Genomic DNA, 22,062 nt, shown 5'->3' with positions numbered 1-22,062 from the left:
CTCGCGCTCGGTGCCTGCGTGTCCACTGCCTGCTGGGTTCGCTGAGACTCCTTTCAAAGGAACTGTCAAAGCGGTCGATAAAATAAAGAGGAACGGGCGCAAGCACCCACTAGCAAAGCCACTCACCCCAGGGCCCAGACCTTCCCTAGAGCCCTCCCATCTCCGGGGTTCCCACCCCTCCCAGCCACCTTCCTGGGGGCTGGCAGAAGGGGACCCGAAGTCCAGCATCCTTACTTCTGAGGCGCTGTAAACCGCAGAAGAAATCGCTCGCATCCTAACCCCCCCACCCCGCCCAACGATGGACGGTGGATTCTGTCCTAATGGGCACTGGCGAAAATTTCTGATACTTCACAAGGTCACCCAATCACTAGAAGGGAAATTCTGTGCACGGAGTAGGTTTGGAGGAAAGAGCTGGACAGCAGCACCGAGGATTTCTGATCTTACTGCAGGCTCAAGACCAAGGGACTGAAGTCAATGATGTCAATCTGAGAAATGGGAGCTGGGTTTGGATGTGATTTTCCTGCACTTGCGGCGTCTTGGAGGCTGCTGATGTGCTGCCCGATCCTTCCATACCGCAGCCAAGGCCATGTCCATGCGCCCTGGGATCTTCAGGGGGGATTGTTCTCCCCTTCCCCTCCCTCCCTCCTTTTCTTCATTCCTGTTTCTTTCCTTCTTTTGGTGCTGGGGATTGACCTAAGGCCTCCCACAGGCGAAGCAGGAATATTATTTCACTGGAAGCAGACTGTTTCCAGTTCTGATTTGTTTTGATAGCAGCACTGAAAAACAGTTGACACACATAATGTTTTCCTCAATATTTAATTGGAGGAGTTCTGGATTCTGTTGACCTCTACCTGCTATGCTTCCTCTTGGCCCCTGGAATGATCAGTATGCCCTAAACCATCCCACCGGACCAAGTCCTCATTTTCAAGGCCCCTCTTGTCCCTGAAACACCTGTCTCCTTGGCCCCACAAAGGGCTGTCCTTGCTTCCCTTCCCTCATGCCAAACATTCACGAATCGCCAAGCCTGGCTTCCCAAACACCTCTTTAGCATCCTGGACAACAGCCCTGTCCGCCCTACTCCAGCAGTGCCTGTGTGGCTGAGTCCCCCGTGTCCCCGGCCTTGTTTGGTGCAAGTCACCAGTGTCACTGGCACTGTCAGGGACAGGCTCCCACCTCTGGCTCCCCGTGCATATTCTCCACTCCACTTGGAAGATTCCTCAAAGACTCAGCAGGTCCTGTAAGTTCCAGGCTTGAAACTTGCTCGGGGCTTTCTTCAGGCGGTGCTGAGGACCAGCCCGTCCTGCCCTGTTAGCCCTGTCTTTGGCTGCCTGACCCCACTGGGGCCTCACCACCTCCTCCCTCTTCCAGATCCCTATATTCATCTGTTGACCACTCAGCCCCTTGTCACTGGGCTCTGGGACTTCATAAAGTGGTCAGGATGCTGCACCTCTCAAAGACTGCAGTGGGTTCCCCTGCTGTCCATGCTTCGTCTCCATCTGTCCCTGTACCCTCCCTGAGCTCCATCAGAGGGGCCTCACTTCTGTCCTCCACTGGCCTCTCCTGGCTTTTCCATTTCCTATTCTGCTTGTCCGGCAGCCACCTGCTCCTGTATGATGTGGCAGGATTCTTGTTACCTGGTAGGTTGGTGCTCCTGCTGCCTGCTGGACAGCTTTCCCTGTCAGCACACGGGAGTGGCCTCCTCCTATGGCTGGGCAGCAACTTGTGGGACCTCATAATCCATCCTTTTGAAATCCATTTCTTTGGTATATTTTGAAACAGCAGTTGGGAGAAGCTAAGATAGGCTGGAAAATGGCCCACTTGTAAAAGGAATTTGTATTTGTCTACCTTAGTGGGTAGACATCAGATCCAGGGAGGACCCTCCCTCAGGCTCCCTGACCTGCCTTGGAACCCCAGGGAGAAGCTCAGAGTCTCCCCGGCCTAGCTAGTCTCCGCAGGCCTCTGGAGACCTCATCTGCACAAAGGCCAGGCGGGCCCTGCCATCCTCTCCCCTGTAGCTGCTATGCTCCAGATTTCCTCCTGAGCTGTACACACTCAAGCATCTCACACCGTCTACTTGTGAATCAATCCCATGCTTACGTGTGCAATGAAATCTGTATGTTTTTCTCTGTTAATCTACTGTCAGATTATTTCATGGCCAGAACTAAACATTTGGAGAACACAGAAAAATGAAAATCTCCCTTCATGCTGCACTGTGACTGACGTCGGCACTCCTGGGTTAAGGGGCAGATTAATTCGAAACCGCCCGGGTCTGAACTTGGCCTGCATCACCCAGGAGCTGTGCAGCCTTGGCCAGTGCTTCACCTGTCGGCATCTCCGTTTGTCCTCTGGGCACGGGGACACGGGCGCTGCCCAACGCATAAGCCCCTCTTGAGCAGTCTGCATGGGAAGCCCTGAGGACAGGGCCTGGCTGTGTGGGCATGAGCCCCAGGAAGGGAAGGTCTGTACTTCCCCGAGGATGGCCTCGGGCCTGGCACAGACCTCTTCACCCCTAAGCCTTTCCACCTGGAGTCTGGACTGAGACTGGATAGGTACTGTGGGATGAAAAACTGTTTTCTGAGAAGTTTCAGGTATTAAGAGAAATAGTCTATGGCTAAACTTGGTCAGTGAAATAAAATTCAAACTTAAACTATCCATGAATTCATGAAAACATAAAAGAAGATTCTGTTTCACCTATGGCTGTCCTTGGAGTTGACAGATGAAAAAATGTCAGTAAAAACTCTGTAATGATTTGGTCCCCAGAGAGCAGCCAGTCCATTTCAAGGATTTAGAATGGGCCCACTAAAAATATGGCTCCACCCTCATGAGCACTGTGAATATGGACGTTTCCAAACCATGCTGTGGGTCATAATTAATAGGGTGGAGTGGGAAGGGCTCAGCCTACGTGTAACATGCATGAGGCAGAGGCTTGGTCCCCGATACCAAAAAATGAAAGAAAGATTAGCAGTGAATACTACTATTAGTACTGTACCAGGCACAGATCAAAGAAGGCCCCACAGTCTAAAGTCACGGATTCTAAGAGGTGGAAACTCACTTTCTCCCTCCGTCTTGTGTTCCTTTTTAACAGTACTGGGGAATGAACCTGGGGAGGGCTGAGCTACACTCTCCGTTCCCACCCCTGCCTTTTTAAAAAGATGTGTGATAGGATCTCAGTCAGTTGCCCAGGTTGTGCTCAGACTTGCAATCTTCCTGCCTCAGCTTCTTGAGTAGCTGCAATTACAGGCATGCGCCACCATGCTACGGCGTGTGCTATCCTCTCTATGGAAAGGATTTAAGGCTTAAAAAGATTAAGCCACAAGCAGGAGGTGGCTCTGTAATCAGACCTGAATCCAGAGTCACCCTTCTAGACCCCGAGCTGTCACTGCGGACTACCTAACCACAGTGAGCCTCTAAATTAAAAACAATTACTGTAAAAGGCATTGCCAAGAATGAAGGGATCAGTGTCTGTGAAGCAAGGGGGAGCCTTCCGAGTGTTTTGAGCAGATTAATGGCAATGTGTCTTCTACTGTAATAATTTTTTATTTACATACGCACTGTATTATATGGCCACTCCTCACCGAGCAAGTTTATAGCAACTTTCGAGTGAAAACATGATGCTGTGTCCTCATTCACCAGATCTGGCACCATGAGGTGTCTGGCTCTTTCCCAAAGCTGAAATGACCATAAGGGTAACGTTTGGAATCTGCTCAGGACAGGAAGGCAGCCACAGCAGCACAGCTGAAGACGCACAGCAGAGGGCTCCAGCACTGCAGAGAGTGTCAGGGGTGACCTGGTGAGTGTGCTCAACGCGCAGAGTATTTTGAGGGGAATTAAAGGCAATGTGCCTTTTACTATAATAATTTTTTCAAAATCTAAACATTCACTCTATTTTTATCATAGTGCGTCCATGAGCTACATTGGCAGCCATGATGTACACGGCCACAGACCCACTTTATGTGCCTCATTAATTTTGGATTGGCACAGTTGGCGCTGGTTAGCGCCTGGGCTGGTGCAGTGCCGTCACACTGGCTCCTGACCTGCACTGCATGGCTGGAGCCTTACATCCACTTTCTCCATTTCTGCAGAGTAAAGCTGGTGCCTTTGCGGTCCACACTTCAGCTAAGCGCTTGGTGGGTTTCAAGTGAACTCCATTATATTTTTATACCCGATCCTTTTTACCTCTAGCTTCCAGGTCAGTCAAAGGCTGATTCCGAACCACTTCAATCAGAAAGAAAGGATTGCAGATCCTGTCCTGGCCTGGGATCAAGGGCTTGAAACCATGGTCGCTGGGGTATGTGAGGGACTCAGGCAATTGCTGTGTTTTGACTCATTATTTTTTAAACAGTGATATCATTTTTAATAGCTGTGCTTTATTGTCTTGTGTTCTCATGACTTTAGATAGCTTCTTATTGTTTTTTCCAACACGGAATCTCAGTTTTGCTGGCCTCAGCGCACAGCCATACAAAACTGAATAAGTCTTTGGGAAGCACAGACAAGAATCAATCAAACCCTCACAAGCTAATTAATGTAGCGCCAAGCCCCAGGGAGCAGCTGTGTTACAGGGAAGACCGCAGAGTAAGGTTAGTTAGCACTGGAAGTGCACTCGAGAACAGTATGTCAGACTAGCTTTCTTAACCAGACCTTTCCATTCATCCAGAAATATAAATCTATTAATACAAACATGAGCACCTATCCTGTGTTTTATAAAGAATAAACCTCTCATCAACCCTGGCGCTGGTACCACTGTTCACCCCATTTTGGTGAGAGCACCAAGGCACAGAAAGAGGGCTGAGAAATCTCCTCTGTCCTGCTGCGGGCAAGTGGACAACAGCAGCCATCGGGCTCAGCTACTGGCTCCGGCGCTCACTGCGTGACGCTGTGTCTCATATACCCCACCCGAGCTCCCATCAGCCACAGCTCACTGATGCTTCACTGTTTAGCGGCCCACTGCCTCACCACAGCGGGCAGTGGAAGGATAAGTCTTTGTGAAACGGAATGGAAAGATGTTCTGCAAGTATTCCTCTAGGTTGTAACTTAGTATTGCATGGGTAATGCCAATCAATCAGTATTGCACACGGACAGCTAGGACTGAAGGGATAGGCCTAAGCAAGCATCAGGAGCCAGAGCCTCATCGAATCTGAATCCACTCCTGGCCCTGGGATGACGAGGAGGCTGGGCAGGGATCGCCACGAGGTGGCCCTTGTGAGGTTTCTCCTGACACACAGCAGAAATCAGACCTACTGCGATTCATGATAACAAGTCACTGGCTAATAAAAATAACGTGTTCAGGTTGGCAGAATTCTGGGACTCTGACTTCACCAACAGAAATAGGAAGGGGCTTAGGCAGTCTTTTGAGATGGGGATTGGACACACAAGGCTAGAACAGAAAGCAAGATGTCTGGGTGGATGGTAAGAAGGGCTAGAGGAGATTACACAGGGAAGGTGTGGCTTAGATGTGCTTGGAGGTAGGACTTTAGGAAGTTGATGGATCCTGGGGTGTCCCCCATGGGCCCCTCATTGCTGAGTATCTGGCTGAACATGCTGTTAGGGGACAGAGCCTGGTTGGAGGACCAGGACACTGGTGCGCGAGCCGGAATTGTTCTCCACCCTGGCTCTTCCCTTTGTCCTCTCTGCTCCTGGCTGCCATGGGTTGAGCAGCTTCGCTCCACAGACCCTTAGGCCATGGTGTTTCTGCCTTGGAGCCGCCACCGGTGTCATGGCTGAACATGACGGTGAACAGATGCAGAGGTGGCCATGCAGTCTGCAAATGGCTCCAGTCCACCTGCAGGGGACAGAGCCCCTTAGAGGCTCAGATAGCCATAAGCAACTTCTGTCTACAGCCTGACTGCAAACAGGTCCACCCGCTTGTCCAGCCCCCAGACTTCATCTGCTCACAGATGGAGCCCATGGAAGTCCCTGCTGCATTTGGTCTCCCCCAGACCTGGGCTGACCTGGGGCTGTGAGCGCAGGAAGCCATGCACTGGCTGGGTCCCTCTCTCGCACTCCGAACAGCCCCTGCCCCTCTCTACAGCCCACATCCCCAGCATCTCTGTACTGCTCTGTTTCACACCCTGCTCCTGTTCCTGCAAGGTATGACTCTAGCAATGCTTTGTTTGTTTTTATTTTAAGAACTTCGTTGCATTCCCAGCCCTCACGATTTGTTGCTCTGTACACGGTGTGTTTAATTTTGCTTTATTGCTTTCTTTAGGCCAAGTGTTATGATCGTTCTTATAATTAGACCCAGTAGATTTTATAATTAAATCTGCCCAGCTAATAAAAAACAACAGAAGAGTCTAGGATGATAGGAAACAACCTTTGACCAGCACGCAGGTGCAGTGCCGTGTAACTGTTTGAATAGAGGCAGCCCAAGCTCCAGCTCATCGAAAGTGCAGGGGCCCGGGCTCTCTGCAGTGGGTGGGGCCAGATGCGGCCCTCGAAGATGGTGCCAATGCCCACTTTTTAAGGGATACCTGTGTCCTGAAGATTCCTGAGGGGGCTGAGTGAAAACTTTTTGGCACTGGGGATGGAACCCAGGGCCTCATTTGTGCTAGGCAAATGCTCTACCACTGAGCAACCCCTAATAATCAAGTCCATGGGACTTTGGTATTGAAATGGACATGCTTACATCTCTCCTTAATAAAATCTACATAGTTTTGATGTTTGCCCTCAGAAATGTAAGGTCTTTATTTCATTTCTATTTTTTAATTACTTAGTATGGCTTTGAGAAGGTCTTCACAGGCCTTTTTGCAAAAAAAAAAAAATAAGTTCTCAGAGGAAGGGGGGAGAAAGTAAAGCACCTTTCGAATTTTCAGAGAAAACCTCTTACGTTCTTCACGAGGCAAATCCTCCTGGAAATGGATATACCCTGAACTGTTGTGGTAGTAGTGATGATAATGTCTACTATCTATTAAGCAGGGCCAGGCATATTATGAGCTTCTTCTATAATCTTTTAAGTAGCACTGTATTGTAGGATTAATTCCCATTGTGCAGAGCTGGAAATCAAGATTCAGGAGCATTAAGTAGCTCCAAAGAGCCCCTGCCCAGGACATCCACAATGGTGACTTAGTACTGTCAGAAGGCAGCACTGTGACAGGAGGAGGCAGGACTGGGGTCCCCTTGAGGATGGGAAGGCGGAAGCGCGGATCACAGGGTGGGACCATGTGACATCAGCGCTGATGGCCACCCGCTGCTGACCTGGGACTCAGTTCTCCTGCATGCGTGCAGAGCTGGGCAGATTCCTGAGGGCACTGCGGAGTGTCAGGACGCTGCCAGAAGCCACTGGCCGCCCTCACAGACAACTTTTACACAGTCCCTGGTGGACTGTCTTGATTTTCCCTGTAATCCCAGCGGCTTTCGCAGTCATTTCTACGTTTCTGCCCCTTCTCCCTTGGGATTTTGGATAGGCTCTTCTGAATCTCCCTTATCGGTCTACACAGTCGGCTGACACTGGTGTTATGATCTGCTTTCTGGCTCAAATCTGAAGAAAACAATAACCCCGCTGTTAGGAGTGCAGGTACAGTTCTAGACCGCTGGGTTTGAACTACAGCCCCACTGCTTCCTGGCTGTGTAACCTTAGACTAATGAGCTCTCGGTGTCAGCTTTCCAAGTGGGGCTGCTGTGAGGATTGCCCCATGGAAAGCATACAGACAGCAACTTCCTGCATACTGTAGGTATTTATTAAAACATCTGCTATTAGTATTCCTATGTTCCTAGCTATATCAGTGGAGGGCAAGGCACGTTCCGTCTTCATATGATACCAAGTTGCACACACAGCCTGTCTTGAGTCTTGGGTTACGCCTTCCTAATACTTGTTGTGAGTGCTAATGAGACCCCAGGTGAGTTAGGGCCTGCAAGTAAATCACAGGAAGTACCCATGCCCTGAATAACCACATCCTAAATTGTGACGTGGGCTCACTCCTTGTTGAGCATGTTTGTCCATAACTAACTTAGCTGAGAATTCAAGCCCGTGTGAGAGTGGTGACTGACTTCCTCCCACAGTTGGGGTACACTGTTTGCTCTCAGCCTGTGCCCACTCTGCATGTCCGCATCCACCCCAACTGTCACCATATCGTCCACAAAGCATTTGTCCAGCATGAGAGAGGCCCCAAGTTTGGTCCTCAGTAGCCCCTCAACACACACACACACACACACACACACATACACACACACACACACACACACACACACACATACACAGCAATGTCAGTGCTACTGGCGTTAAAACTGACTTCTATTTCATGTGAGAAAAAAGCTTATAAAGACAAATGAACAGAAAATGAGCCTGACTTGTATGAGCTCATCCAGGCTTGGGATGCAGGAGCTCCAGGTCAGATGGGACGAAACGTGTCTCGGTTCATTCTGCTGTGCTTGCGGGGTCTGCGCTGCTTCTGTCCTATTCATTGTTCCCACCAGCACCTGGGGCTTAGAGGCACTTGTCCTCCCCACCACCTGACAGACAGGTTCGGGCTCTCCTGGACAACCTGTGGGCACTCAGGGAGAACACACGGCTCCTCTCTGAGCCTTGGGCACTGCTCACTGACAGCCGCTGCCATTAGTATGGGCCCAGGATCCTTGCTTATCAAATGTCCATATCACAGGATACTTCCTGCAGTAGCAAAGTCCTCATAATACAAAAGTGCCCCAAATTCTGTTATTTTTATGCCATTCTTTTAAAAGCATGTTAAAGGAGACATTGCCAGCATCCAGAAAAACACAGTGTATTAGTCTCCTATGTAACCACCGTTAAGTTTAAGTCCTTTGCCTAATTTGCTTTAGGCTGGTGAGAGGGAGAGAGAGACAGGGAGAGAGACAGAGACAGAAGAGAGCATGTAAGAGAGACTTCTCCCTTGTACTCTCCTGTCCAGAACGTGACGGTCTCATAAAGTTGTGCATTGTTTTTTTCTTTTGATGACGTATGACTACAACTATAAATAGTGTGCACTGTTTTATGCTTTAAGCTGTACTGAGCTGCAACAGAGCTGGGGTATAGCTCATGGCATAGGGTTTGCCTAACATGAACAAGTTCCCGGGTCAAGCCCTCAGTGATTGCCTAAAGCAGCGCAACCAGAACAGATTCTATCTTTTCCCAATTTATTTTTCATTCAACATTCTATTTTTGAAGTTTACCCATACGGACATATTTGGATTTCATCCATTCGTTATTTCCATTGTGGAAGCCCGACCACAGATTATCTTCCTTTCTCCTGCAGAGACACAAGTTCTAAGACTTCACTCTTAGAAACACCCAGGCCTTTATGCTTGCTCCTTCCTCTGCCTGCTCTGCTTGCTCCCCAGGGGTTCAGCCACCTGACGATCTTCTCACCACACACCTTCCTGTCCTCCCTCGTCCCTTCAGGCTTGTACTCAGCAGCCACTAGAACTGCCAGATATAATACAGGACATCCAGTTAAATTCGAGTTTCAGGGGCTGGGGATTTAGCTCAGTGGTTCCAGCACCTGCCTTGCAAGTGCAAGGACCTGAGTTCAATCCCCGGTACCAAAAAAAAAAATAAATAAAAAAAATAAATTCAAGTTTCAGATAAAAGTTAATGTGTCATACAAGTATGTCCCAAATATTGCCCGTGATATACTAACACAATCTCAGTATCTGACATTTAAGTGGAGGTCTTGTGTTTTTATTGGCTAAACCTGTATCTCTAATAATCACAGCCAGTGTGTCTGTCCTTGTACATCTTAGTTAAATTTTAACCTCCTCTTCAATACTTCTATTCTATTCTTATCTCTTTTAGTTTTCTTTGTAACATTTATCACCAATTTATCTATAACATCTTTTCCTTATTTTGTTTATTTCATGTCTTCCTCCTCTAAAATGCAAGCTCCCTGAAACAGGACTTGGGGCTGATGTGTCCCCTGCTGTACACATAACCTCGGAGTAGGGTGAGGCAGAGTATGTGCCAGCAAATCTTTGCTGAGTGGATAAATGAAGAGAAGAGTGCCATGGCCAGCTTTGTGCAGGTCTTGTTTGTACTCTGTGAAGTTTCCCCATGATGAATACTTGGAAATGGAATTGCTTTTGGCAGCTGTCTTGACAGTTTGCTTTTCAAAGTGATTGAACTCATTTCTTTTCCTGTCAGCAGGAAAGAAAAGTTATTTACCAGCATCCTCAGTATCTTTCTTTATCTTTGAAAATACGATAATTAAAAATTTTGAAGCAACAGTTGAAGCTGGCATGAAAACATAATAAAACTACTAATAAACTGCAACTAATGAATTCTTAATAAACAGTACTTGTTCACCCAGAAGGTGCCTGGTACTTTTAGGCACTTGTTTAAAGAATGGGTTCATTATTACAGATGTGCTAACAATCATAAGCCATGGTTTCTCATGTGTAAGAAAACAAAAACAAAAAAACCTGCCAAAATCATATTGCAATATTACCTATGAGCCCACACAAAAATCTGGAAGAAAACCACCTTGTGTTTATTCATTTATTTCTGTAACTAAAAATTAGGATGAAGCCTTGGCCAATAATAATAAAAGGAGAACACACACAAATTCTAGGACATGTTATTTAGAATAAGCTCCTGGACTGAGAGGCTGAGGGCATATCAGTGGTAGAACACATGGTCAACACACGAGGCTGTGGGTTTGATCCCCAGCACCACACACACACACACACACACACACACACACACACTCACCATCATCTTCGGGATTTACAGACAAATGAAACTCACATCAAAAGAGAACTCTGATAAATTTCTTTGATATAGATATAAAAGATAAACTTAAGCTATCTGGTACATACAAAAATATCTCTATGATCAAAGGGTGTACTAAAATGACACATTAATGTGTTCTTATTATATTTGCCAACAGATATGAACTAGGTTATGCCGTATTATAGTGGCCACAATCGCCCAATCTACCCTGTATCCATGCCATTTGCAATATGGCTGTGAAGTGATATCAAGACATGAAGTCTTTTTCTTCTTGAATGTGGACTGGTCTTCCAATTTGCTTTGGCCAATAAAATGCAAAAGTAACAACATTCTAATTCATAACGTACTCCTCAAAAGCATAATATGCTTTTCTATCTGGTCTCCTGCATCTCTGTCTAGCAGTGACGTAAAGGATCCTGGGCTGGCCTGCTGGAAGATGAGAGACCAGAGGGTCAAAGCTGAGTAAGCCTACTGATCCAGCCAAGGCTCAGAGCAGTGACAGAGTCCAGCCAAGGTCTGCAACACTGCCAATGTGACTTGCAGCTGACCACAGATGCCTGAGGGAGGCCAGAACAACCATCTTGCTGAGCCCAGCCTACATTACTGACATGTACAATCCTAAGTTAAATAAATGGTGATTATTTTAAACCATTACATTTTGGGGCAACTTGTTACATAGCAATGCTTAACTGAGATTCAGGCTAGCTTGGTTTTTCACCTCACATAAAACAAAATTGTCAATTTCTTCATCTCCCTCCCTCCCTTCCTTTTTTTCTTCTTTCCTTTCTTCCTCCTTCTATATTTATGCTGATGAAATTGATGAATACATCTTGATTTGCAAATAGCTTGATGGAAAACTAATTTTTTAAATGAAATATGTGAGTGGTTTATTGAGCATAATGTCACCCCCAAACCAATAATCACGTACACAGCTGGGCACCCATCTATGGCTGACACACAACTGTGTCCAGCCATTCCACTGTGTGCATGTACCAGCTATCACAGCTTCACTCTCCAAGTCTCTGGGACTTTCATGATAAAAATCTAGTCACTCTTAAACTTGTCATTTTAAAGGAAATATACAAGAAAATGAAAACTGCCTCTAAAATTTGACTTGAAGAAATAGCATACTGAACATATCTTTTTCCTCACCCAGGGGCAAGTGCCAGTTGAAGTTTTCAAATAGAGAATTGTTTGTGGTTTTCATAGAAAATAAACACAGACTAAAAACCTGATGAAAGCCTTGCAAAAATCCAAACAAATAACATTGTCTAAAGTTGCGTTTACAGAGATTTTTTTGAATCTGAACTTTCACAGTTAAGCAGTCTCAGGCAGAGCTATGATTGTTTCTTCCTGCATGTGGTAAGATCACTTTTGCCCCCAAATAAAGCTCTGCTGATCAACACAAAAGGTGCACAGGGAACAGCGAGTCTTTTGTAGCTCTCAGTGTGGTTCATGTTTCACAAACCATAGTTCTCAGGGTAAAAATGAAAACAAACAACCTCTGTTATATAACTTCACTTAAATAATCTTAGAAGAGAATGTCTAATGGACCAGAGTTTAGTTTGTTCTATGCATGAAGATCCTTTTCTGACATCTTTCCCTGCTGAAGCTTAAAGGTACATCACTGTTTGGGACATCCCAAGGGTCTCCTTAGCAATCCCACTGGCCCAGGGTGTAAAGCACAAGGAAGAGAGTGGGCTTTGCACCCCCATCTTTATAGGACTACAAGTACTCAAGAGGATGAGACAGCAAAACAGAGACGAGAAGCTTTCTGGACAGTGAATCTGACAGCTTTAGTTTTCTTTAGTTTTTCTAATGTAGCTCAATTTTCTAAAATGAATAGACACAATTCAAATATGCTTCATAGTTTTGTTTTTCCTTCATTTTTCTTGATGATAAATCATTTCAATCTGATAAATGAACCTTTTAGATTATGGAAAATAATGCAAAATTTATGAAGAATATAAAACAGCGAGACTAAAAGGAAGCAAACCCATAGCCAGGCACAGGAACATGGTAACATATATCTATAATCTGTGCTACTTGGGAGGCTGAGGCAGGAGGTTTGCGGTCAGCTTGGGCAACTCAGAGAGACCTTAAGTCAAAACAAAAAATGAAAAGGGCTGAGGATATAGCTCAGTGGTAGGGTATCTCTGGGTCCAATCTCTAGTACTGAGGAGAGAGACGTGGGTGGGGGAGGGAATCCTACAACAGCAATATTGGTGAGCATGAGGAGAAATCAGAACCTTCAGACACTGTGGGGTGGGGCACTGGGGATACAAGGCTAACCCTTAAAGTGTGAAAGACAGACTGATCATAAATCTCATGCCTAGGTAAGCAACCAATAGAATAAAGACATCCATCCAGACTTGTACCTGAATGTGCACGATAACATTATTCACTGCAGACAGAAGTAGAAACAATCTAAAAGTCCACACTCAGTGAAGACACAAACCGGACACGATCTGTCCATACAGTAGAGTATTATTCAGCCAAAATAAGGACCTGACACTTGCTCCAATGAGGATGAATACTGAATGTGTTATGCTAAATGACAGAAGTCAGTTAAAAAGTCCACACATGCTGGGGTTAGGGGTAGCAGCTTAGCGAGACCCCATTTGCCAGAATGCAAGAGACTCTGGGCTCAGTACCCAGCCCTGCAAAAACAAAGCAAAGCAAAAAGATCACATTGCATTGGTAAGAAATGTGCAGAACACACAAACCCACGTAGAGAAAGGAAGTTAGTGTTGGCCTAAGACTGAGGGGTAGGACTGAGGGTGTGGGAATTTGGGAGTGTGATGGAAATGCTCCAAGACCGGCTGTGGTGATGGTCCTTTACTTTGTGCATGTACTAAATAAAAATGACTGGCTGCAACACTTTAATGGGTGAGAAGCACAAGCACCCCGCTTTCTGCAGGCCCCTGTCCAAGGCTCTGGGACATGTCTTTGCTTTTCTCTGCCTTTAAGATCTTTGGTGCTGGAGGAATCCTGCCATTGTAACAAAGGTCCAGAGACATCCACACCTGGCTCTAGTAGAATGCCCTCAAGTATATAATTCCTATTCCTATCTACTGAGATCCTACAGCAGGGCAGGTACAAGGCTTAGTGCTAAGGATTCAATAGGTGAACAAATGCAGCCCACAAGTAAGTCCCTGTCTCCTAAAGCTGTCATCCTAGGTGGGGAGCCCACAACAAACAGATGTAAAGCTGCAGACTGGGTGGGCAGGAGCTGGGGAGGAGGGAGGTCCCCGGCAAGGCCTCTCAAGCACAGGTGTGGTGCGTGGGTGGAGACCTGGGGCGGGCCGGTGTCTGTACAGCCCACAACTCTCCACCTGCTTGGGGGTCTCTGCGTCCAGGGCAGCAGCGGTCTGTGTGGACCGCCTGGCAGGTGGCCTGGCGGTGGCCCTGCTCTGCCCATGTGGGGGAGGAGTGGACTAAGACCCTGTGCCACTTGAGGCTGAGGATCCCTGCCTGCTTCTCCTCTTTGCCAGGGCACAATGTACTTCCCCAAAATCCTCAGGAAGTACTTGTGGGCAGATTTAGGTCTGGCAAGACAACTCCAGACGCAGAATGGCAACCAATGAACTGATAAGGCCGGAAAAGGGTAATGTATACAAAACTCGCTGTGAATACTGACAGTAACAGGCTATCCACCTTATAACAAATTAGCATCACTAATAACGCCAGCAGTTGGCAGCATCTGTAATGCTACCTACGATGTTATCATCTCCTGAGGACTTCATGGTCTCTGGGTGTTGCCACACAGTCAGCACCTATCCATGTGCTGATGTGTGTTTCATTCATCTCTCAGCCAAACTTACGAAAGCATAACTAGAAGAGAAGAAGGAAGTGCCAGCTACCTGCAGAGTTGTGCCCTGGGGCTTGGACGTGTCACACGCCGGTGCATGACAGGAGAGCACCGTGTGGTGGGCAGGGAGCGAGCAGTGGCTACAGGGGACAGATTTGATGGTCACTTTCCGGAGGCCTCTGTGCAGCTCGGGTGGCACCCAAGGCCTGGCTTCCTGTGCTGGTGGTGGCGGGTGGCCCCTGGCTGCTTGGCATCACCTGTAGCCCTGGGGCAGCAGGAACCCTGCTTCCTGTGGGTGCTGGCCTCCTGCCCTCAGAGGTCCCTTCTGGCTCTCACAGTCAGGGGTCAGGCGCTGCAAACAAAGAGCCCCAGTTGGATGGCTGGCTCAGGCACTGCAGTTTCCCTACACTAGGAATTTGTATTCAGAGAACAAACACAGCACTGTCTGAACCGAAGCACTGCTGGGGGCAGGGCTGGGAGGAGGCGCCATCGTGGACAGTGGTGGGCCGCTGGTCTCTCCAAGACGAAGCGGGGTTCTGGGGTCCCTGGGGTCTGGGGCCCCACCTACTCTGGCTGCGCTGGGTCTTGGCCATGGCGTCCATTGGGTTCCATTCTATCTTCCCCCCCTGGGGCCACGTCTCAGAGCCCCTCTCCATGTAGGGCCCTCTGATCCGCCGGCCCTGTGGACTGTGCCCCTGCGGGGTTACCTGCCTCAGTCCATCCTTGCTCCCTGGCTCCTGGGTCTCACTGCTCCTTTCCTCCACATCTGCTCTGTTCCAAGTGCTGCCTGCTCCTCTTCTGGATCCTGGGGACCCAGCTCAGGTCAAGGCCTCTGCGTGGTCCCTGGCCTGGCAGCAGCACCATGCAATGTGTGCCACCACTTGATTTAATGTCGCACAGTCCCCATGGTGACATTTCAGAGAGGGTGCTGCGCCCATTTTAAAGAAGCTCAGGAATGTGTCCCAGGCTACTCGGTGAGTGGCTGAGCTGGGATTCCGGGCTATGCATCCGCTTCCAAATCTGCATGCTTCTCTGACATGTGACGCCGAGTGCACTTGTTTTGGGTCAGCACCTTGCTGAAACTATGCCAGGTTTTCAGGAAATATTTGATTCTCTCTCTTTTTGGTTTGCTTCCTTGTTTTGCAGGAATGAAGATAAACATTCCACTAAGTTTAAAAAACCAGGCCGTAATCTTCCATGCACTTGACACACTGGGATTCAGTGCATTTCAAATGAGCGTTCTGCCTTTGACAAATCTGCTGCGGTTTTACACCTGGAGCATTCTAGGTAGGAAAAAAATTATTATTGCTGTGGGTCGGGGAAGATTTGGCTCTCAAACAGTTATTTTTTGATGTCAGGATAGTGGAGATGACCGGCACTTCGTGATCATGACTTGAGTCACCGAAAGCGGCTATGGCCTGGCGGATACTGAGCCGGTGACTGCCAAGGTGATGGCAGACACAGCACCACGTGTGGCGGGAGCAGCACCGGTGAGCGAGGGTTTGAGGCCAGTGAGCAACGGGACGAAGGCTTAAGCAGGCTGCTGGGCCAGGGACCTCCACCCCTGGTTCTCTCCCATGTTGTGATGCTCACCACAGATTTTATTTAATGAAAAACAGGCACTGTGCTTTCATTCCCCCTAGGGAACCAAGCACTGTGAATACAAAACCTGACCAAGAGGAACTCTGAGCAGGTCACACCCCAGCACAGGCTCCATCCCTCTCCATCTGCAGAGTCTGGACACACAAGTCGCTCTTCACGGGCCCTGACAGAGGGCACAGGACACCGGGTCACAGCCTGCAGTGGCGCTGGCTGGTGCACGGCCGTGGAGACCATACAGTGCACATTCCTGCTCTCTCGGGGGACAGTCCGCGGTGCCTCACACCTCCACTCCGTCCCGGTTGTGTCTGATTTTACCCACCAGGTGTTCACTTACATGTCTGCTACACATGTCCCTGAATTAGGCTGTGAGTTCTACAAAGGCTTGGCCTCAGCCTGTTTTGCCCTCCGTGACCCCCAGAGTCCCAGACAAGCTGGACCAGTCTTTGTTGCAGATTCCAAATTGGGTCCGAGAAGCCCTATTTCGGCCGGGGTCGCCACTGTGATACAGGTCCAGGGTCAGAGAGCCTCAGAAACCCGGGCTCTACAAAGAGGAGAGAACAGGCTCCATTGCCTATTTATTCTTTTACTTAGTTCCTATCGAGTATCTGCTTGCACGAAGATCGGGCTTTGTTAAGCATCTGTCATAAATGTTGGACAAGAGTACTGTAAAATGAAGCAAAATGAGCTTTACTGTTTAGCATAACAACAAAAAAATCTATATAAGTATTTAAATGTGTTTCCTTAAACTACTTTCCTTTTTGGTGGTAGTGGGATTGAGCCCAGGGGCATCACACCATCCTTGTTTTGTTTTTTTAAAATTCAGAGATATGACTTCACTAAGTTTCCCAGGCTGGTCTCGAACTTGTGCCCCCTGCCCCAGCTAACTGAGTAGCTATGATCACAGGCATGTGGCATATGCCCAGCTGCTCCCAAATTGTGCTGTGGAAGTCTTTTTTTCCTTTTTCCAGTGCCAGAGAAGGAATCCAGGGCCTCTGCATGCTAGGTGAGCGCTCTCACTGAGCAGCATCCAGCCCGGGGTGGCCTCTCTGCAGTCAGGCCTCTTTTAGAACACAGATGTTTGTCTTGAAAGCCAGAGTGACATGAAGCTGACACTGAGAGCACAAAGGCAGTGTGTTATCCATTTTCTCCACCTCACTTCTCAACTATTTGCAACTCTTTTAGACGCGCAATTTCAAAGGTGGTGCTCAGTGAGGTTGATGGTGTGGGGCTGTCCCTTAGCAGAAAAGGTTAAAAACCCCTCTCTTCGAGCTGTCAACAGGCCGCTGTCGGGGCTGTTTATCCTGCACTGGGAGTCATTTGACTTCGGAAGCCTTCATTCATCATCCTGCTAATGAGCTAATAAGTAACTGGGCACCTGTGTTGTCCAGTTATGTGTCCTGCTTTATTTCTGGGTAGCAACAGCATGAGCTATTTCAAAGGAGGGGCCCGAGAGAGAGAGACTTGGAGATATCTCAGAACCTTTAGAAATACCTTTACATCCACTGTCTCGAAGGATCACATATCACCACCAGGTTACAGAGTGGAAAAGCTTTAAATGACATATGCAAATAAATACTTGCTGTTTACTTTGTGCATGGAATAAAAATGTACCAATTAACTGGAGAATTCCCATTTTGAAATCCTAAGCAAGTTTTCAGAAATCTGGCCTGCTGTGACCCGACCTGGCTTAAGGAACACAACAGAGACAGCAAAGGAGCCAGCAAACCTCAGAGGCTGCTGGCTGGAGGCCCCACCTGCCCTCTTCAGCAGGGAAAGAACTTCAAAGGCGCCAGGGCTATAGCTATAGCAGGTGAGGGCAGCCGAACCCGTAAAGCAGTCAGAGCCACAGAAAGTCTTCATGAAACCAGTTAGATGGAAAAAGAGTAAGGCACTTTAACTTTCTGGTAAGGTGGGTCCATCCTCCCTCCCTTCCTCCCTCCCTCCCTTCCTCCCTCCCTCCCTGCCTCCCTTCTTGCTAAGATGGGGTCCTGCTATGTTGCCCAGCCTGGTCTTGAATTCCTGGGCTCAAGCAGTATTCCTGCCTCAGCCTCCCAAGTAACCAGGGCTGCCAGTGCTTGCTGAGGGGTGGGTAGTTATTGCTAGAAGCAGATCTTTAGAGCAAGGGGCTCAATATTCCCTTCCCACCCAAACATCTTGGCCTCCGCAGCTTGATTCTGCCCTCACAAGCTAAGAATTCTTGGGCTGCACGGCTCTGATGCCTCCCTGCTGCCGGCTGCACGTGATTATTTAATAAGTGTGTTCAGCTCCTTCATCTGGAACACAGACCTGGTAGGTGGCTAATTAGGAGTTCTTTCCAGCAGGTAAGACCCTGCAGTACGTTCTTTAGTTGCATACAAATTCACAGGACTTGAATTGTAGTATCGCGAGTGTGTCACAGAAAGCTACATGTGTCTCAAGAATACTTTAGGAGAAATCAGGCCCTGGGAACAGTCTCGTGTAGACAAGTGCCCTGCACGGGGCTGTATGATTATTCCAGTTATTTTCTTTGTCCATATCCAGGCCCTTTTGTTGTGGCCAGTTATGCACAGAGGCTTCAACAGCAGGAGAGGGATTCACTCTCAATGAAGGATAAGAACGAAATGCATTGTACAGATGTCTTTCCTATTCGGGCCACCACAGTGAAATACCAGGGCCCGGAGGCTCTGAAGTGCGCCTTTGATTCTCCTACCTCTGGTGGCGGCTGGAGCCTGGGGTCAGGGTGTCAGCAGGGCCAGGGGCCTGGCCACTCCCTGACCAAGGACGGTCATCTCACAAAGTCCTCAAGAAAGAGCCAACGACCATCCCTGCTCCTCTTTGAGGGCACCGATTCTATTCAGGAGGGGTCACAGTATCCACAGAAAGTGAGGAGGGCACAGCAGTCCCCACAGTCACCTTGTAAAGGCTCTGGATTTTTAACCTGTATGAAGACCAAGGCTGCTGCAGGAACCCACACAGACCTACACAAGGGTATGGGGCCACTGCATTGGTTCAGACTGTGGATCTTCACACACAGTGCAGGGATTGGCTTCCCCTCGCTGCTACGGCCTGTGTGTCCCCTCCGCCAAGTCCACCTGCTGATAGCCCGTGACGGTGCTGGAGGGAAAGGCGTTAGACGAGGTCACAGGGGCACCCCACGATGGAGCTCGGGACCTGACATGAAGACAGAGCCCAGAGCTTATGCTGCCCCAGGTGAGCGCCCAGCTGGAAGGCAGCTTTCTGTGAGCGGAGGACAGAGCCTGTGCCGCTGACTCCACTGGCCCTCATCTCAGCTTTCGACCGGAGGCGGTGGAGACTAAATGTCTGTGCCGAAGCCACACGGCAGCCCCGACTGACCGTGGCAGGGACCTCGCATCTGTCAATCCCTGCTGCCGTTGATATTTAGTGAAGAACAAGAAACTGAGGTCCTCTGGAGCGAGCAGACTGGCAGCGGCCTTTCAGATCAATGCCAGTAAGTGTGCTTGACCAGGATTAAAGGATTGCAGAGGCCCAGAAGAACATGCACAGTTCCAGCCCTTAACTGTTGTAGAAGCAAGCGGAGCCTGGAGAGGTCGATCACTTTCTACCCATACACCAAGAGAACGCTGCTCAAAAAGTAAAAAGCTCTTATCCCCCTCTACTCCGGACTAGAAGCGGAAATAGAACTCTTATTTTATGACTCTAAGAACAAGATAGCCAGATACAGTGAAACTATGAGAGAAAATTAACTTTAAATGATATCAGTTAAAATTTATTTAGAAGCCAACATGTTCAGTGTTTTGAAAAAATTCCTTTTCCTCTCTGTCTCTAGGATGTAGGCAGCAGAGCTGAATCATTCCAACGCAGCATGTGACAGAAATGTTGGCTCTTTCTGCCACGGCTGTCTGTGTATGACTTCTTCAGTCTACAGTAACTGTCAGCAATAAATAGGCTGCATTCAAACAGCAGGACTGATTGATTTGCCATTCAGCCTTATAACCAAATGTGAGCACCTCATTCTTTGGTTAAATTATGCTTGTAAGAAGTGAGGACCCGGGAGGGAAAGTGCACTTGATCCGTAAAGATAACCCGGCCTTGTCACATATCCTCCCTGAAGAAATAGCAAGGGACGCACACCCTGGCGCGGTGAGCCCACCGCCCGGCTCTGTCCAGTGAGGGTTCTCTCGGGCGATTTATCCACAACGCAGCCTGAGTCTGAATGTGACATGCATCCCACGTGTTTCCTTGAAGATGACGTGAACCAAGGCCTTCCCTCCACCCGGGGAGTCCCGGGAATCTGTACATCCACGCTTTTTCCTCCAGATGTTGGCAAAGGGAAAGGACACGGAGGGTCTGGGTTCCTCACAGGCGGCCCGAGTGGGTTCTCGCTGCTTCCAGGGCACGGGTTGGGGCCAGGCCGGCTGGAAGCTGATGTTTCTGCTCACATGATGCACGGACGAGTGCGTGTGCGTGTGCGACACACACGCACACACACACGCACACGACAGGCGTGGCGATGCTGCACCAGCACGTGAGGCCTCTGTCCTGATCTGCACGCTGCCCACATGTGTGCAGACCACAGACGTTTTATTAATAACTTCTTCCTCTGCCCCTCCTCCTTCCCTCGTTCTGCTTCTCCTTCCCCTCCTGCCTCTTCCTGTCCCTCTCCTCCTCTCCTTCTTCCTCCTCCTCCTTTCTTCTTATTGTGGCACTAGGGATTGAGCCCAGGGCCTTGCACATGCCAGGCAAACACTTTACCACTGAGCTACTCCCTAGCTTTTATTTTTTTAATTTTGAGACAGGAGCTCATTCAATTGCCAGGCTGGGCTCAAATGTGTGATCCTCCTGCCTCAGCCTCCCGTGTAGCAAGGATTATAGGCATGCACCACCACAACAACCTGTTTTCAATTAAAAAAAACAAAACACTATACCATACTTTGCCTCACACTGAGTTCAAAGTCTGATAAAAATCAGATAAAAAACTATAGTTTGTGGAAAGGTAGGCCTTATTTATCTTAGACATTGTCAGTATTTACTATAGTTCATCGTATCAGCGCTAATCAGTCCAACAGACTGCAAAAGGTTCACTGATTCCCAGAAGTCCACACAATCCCCAGTGTGCCAGGCCTGGGGGCCAGAGAGGCAACTTACTGCTACGTTTTCCCAGAATGGTACAGTGTTGAAGGGGAGGAGACAGAGGAATGAGGAGCCACACAAGAGGGAGGAGCCCTCAGGCGGGAGGGCAGTGGAGCTGCATTTGGCTGCCTCGGATGGATGCTGGATCTCTTCCTTCCTGAGCTGGGCATCCCTTGCAGGGCTCATGAGCTTCCTAGCCACGCTGTCCCGTTAGAGGACGTCCTCCTACAAGACGCGGGCCACACTGCGGTCAGAGTCACCCTCTAAAGTCAGGGCCGGGCCACAGAAGGCCTCGCTTCCATTCCTCCGGCGACTTTCCTGCTGCTTAGGAGTAAATTCTGGAGTGCGGACGGCAGCCTAACAGCACAGGTACGATTTGCGCACTTCCTCCCTATCCTGACTCCTCTCCCCTCTCTTCCCCTCTCCCTTTCCCTTGGGCCCCGTGTGCCCTCAGGCTTGCCCTGCCTGAGCCCTCTGCCCAGCTCTCTCTCCCCACAGAGCACCCCTGCATGTCCAGAAGTCTCTCCAGGAGCCGCCTCCCCAGGCTGGGCCGGCTCTCTCCTGGCCCCTGCACATCAACTGATGAGGAACAGATAGGTATTTGTTTATTTTCCTGCTCTGTGCTGGGTCCTTTTCAAATGGAACTTCCAAGAAAGCAGACATGAGCTTGTCCTGTTCTCTGTCCCGCCCCAGGGCTTAGAAGCAGCCAGCACAGAGTGGGAGCTACGAAGACTTGTGGAAAGAACGACTTAACAGCACTGACCTGAAAGACGTCTGCTGAAGAGTTCCTTCTAATCATGACTTTTACTGACAACCAAAAGTGCTGTATGTTTCTTTTTTGTGCACAAAAATTCCACCTCATTAATCTGATCACTTCCCA

General features: G+C 48.7%; 1 protein-coding gene across 1 annotated transcript in view; it reads right to left on the bottom strand.

Moving 5' to 3' along the window:
- The window catches only part of Frmd4a (FERM domain containing 4A), a 494,886-nt gene that overhangs the window by 171,163 nt on the left and 301,661 nt on the right, over window positions 1–22,062 (bottom strand). The gene's annotated exons all lie outside the window — the stretch shown is intronic.

This window comes from Fukomys damarensis, unplaced genomic scaffold (assembly GCF_012274545.1).
Source record: "Fukomys damarensis isolate Sample0158 unplaced genomic scaffold, DMR_v1.0_HiC HiC_scaffold_19, whole genome shotgun sequence".
NCBI lineage: Eukaryota > Metazoa > Chordata > Mammalia > Rodentia > Bathyergidae > Fukomys > Fukomys damarensis.
The sequence above is the reverse complement of the archived record's forward strand: the minus strand, read 5'-3'. Positions and strand labels throughout refer to the sequence as shown.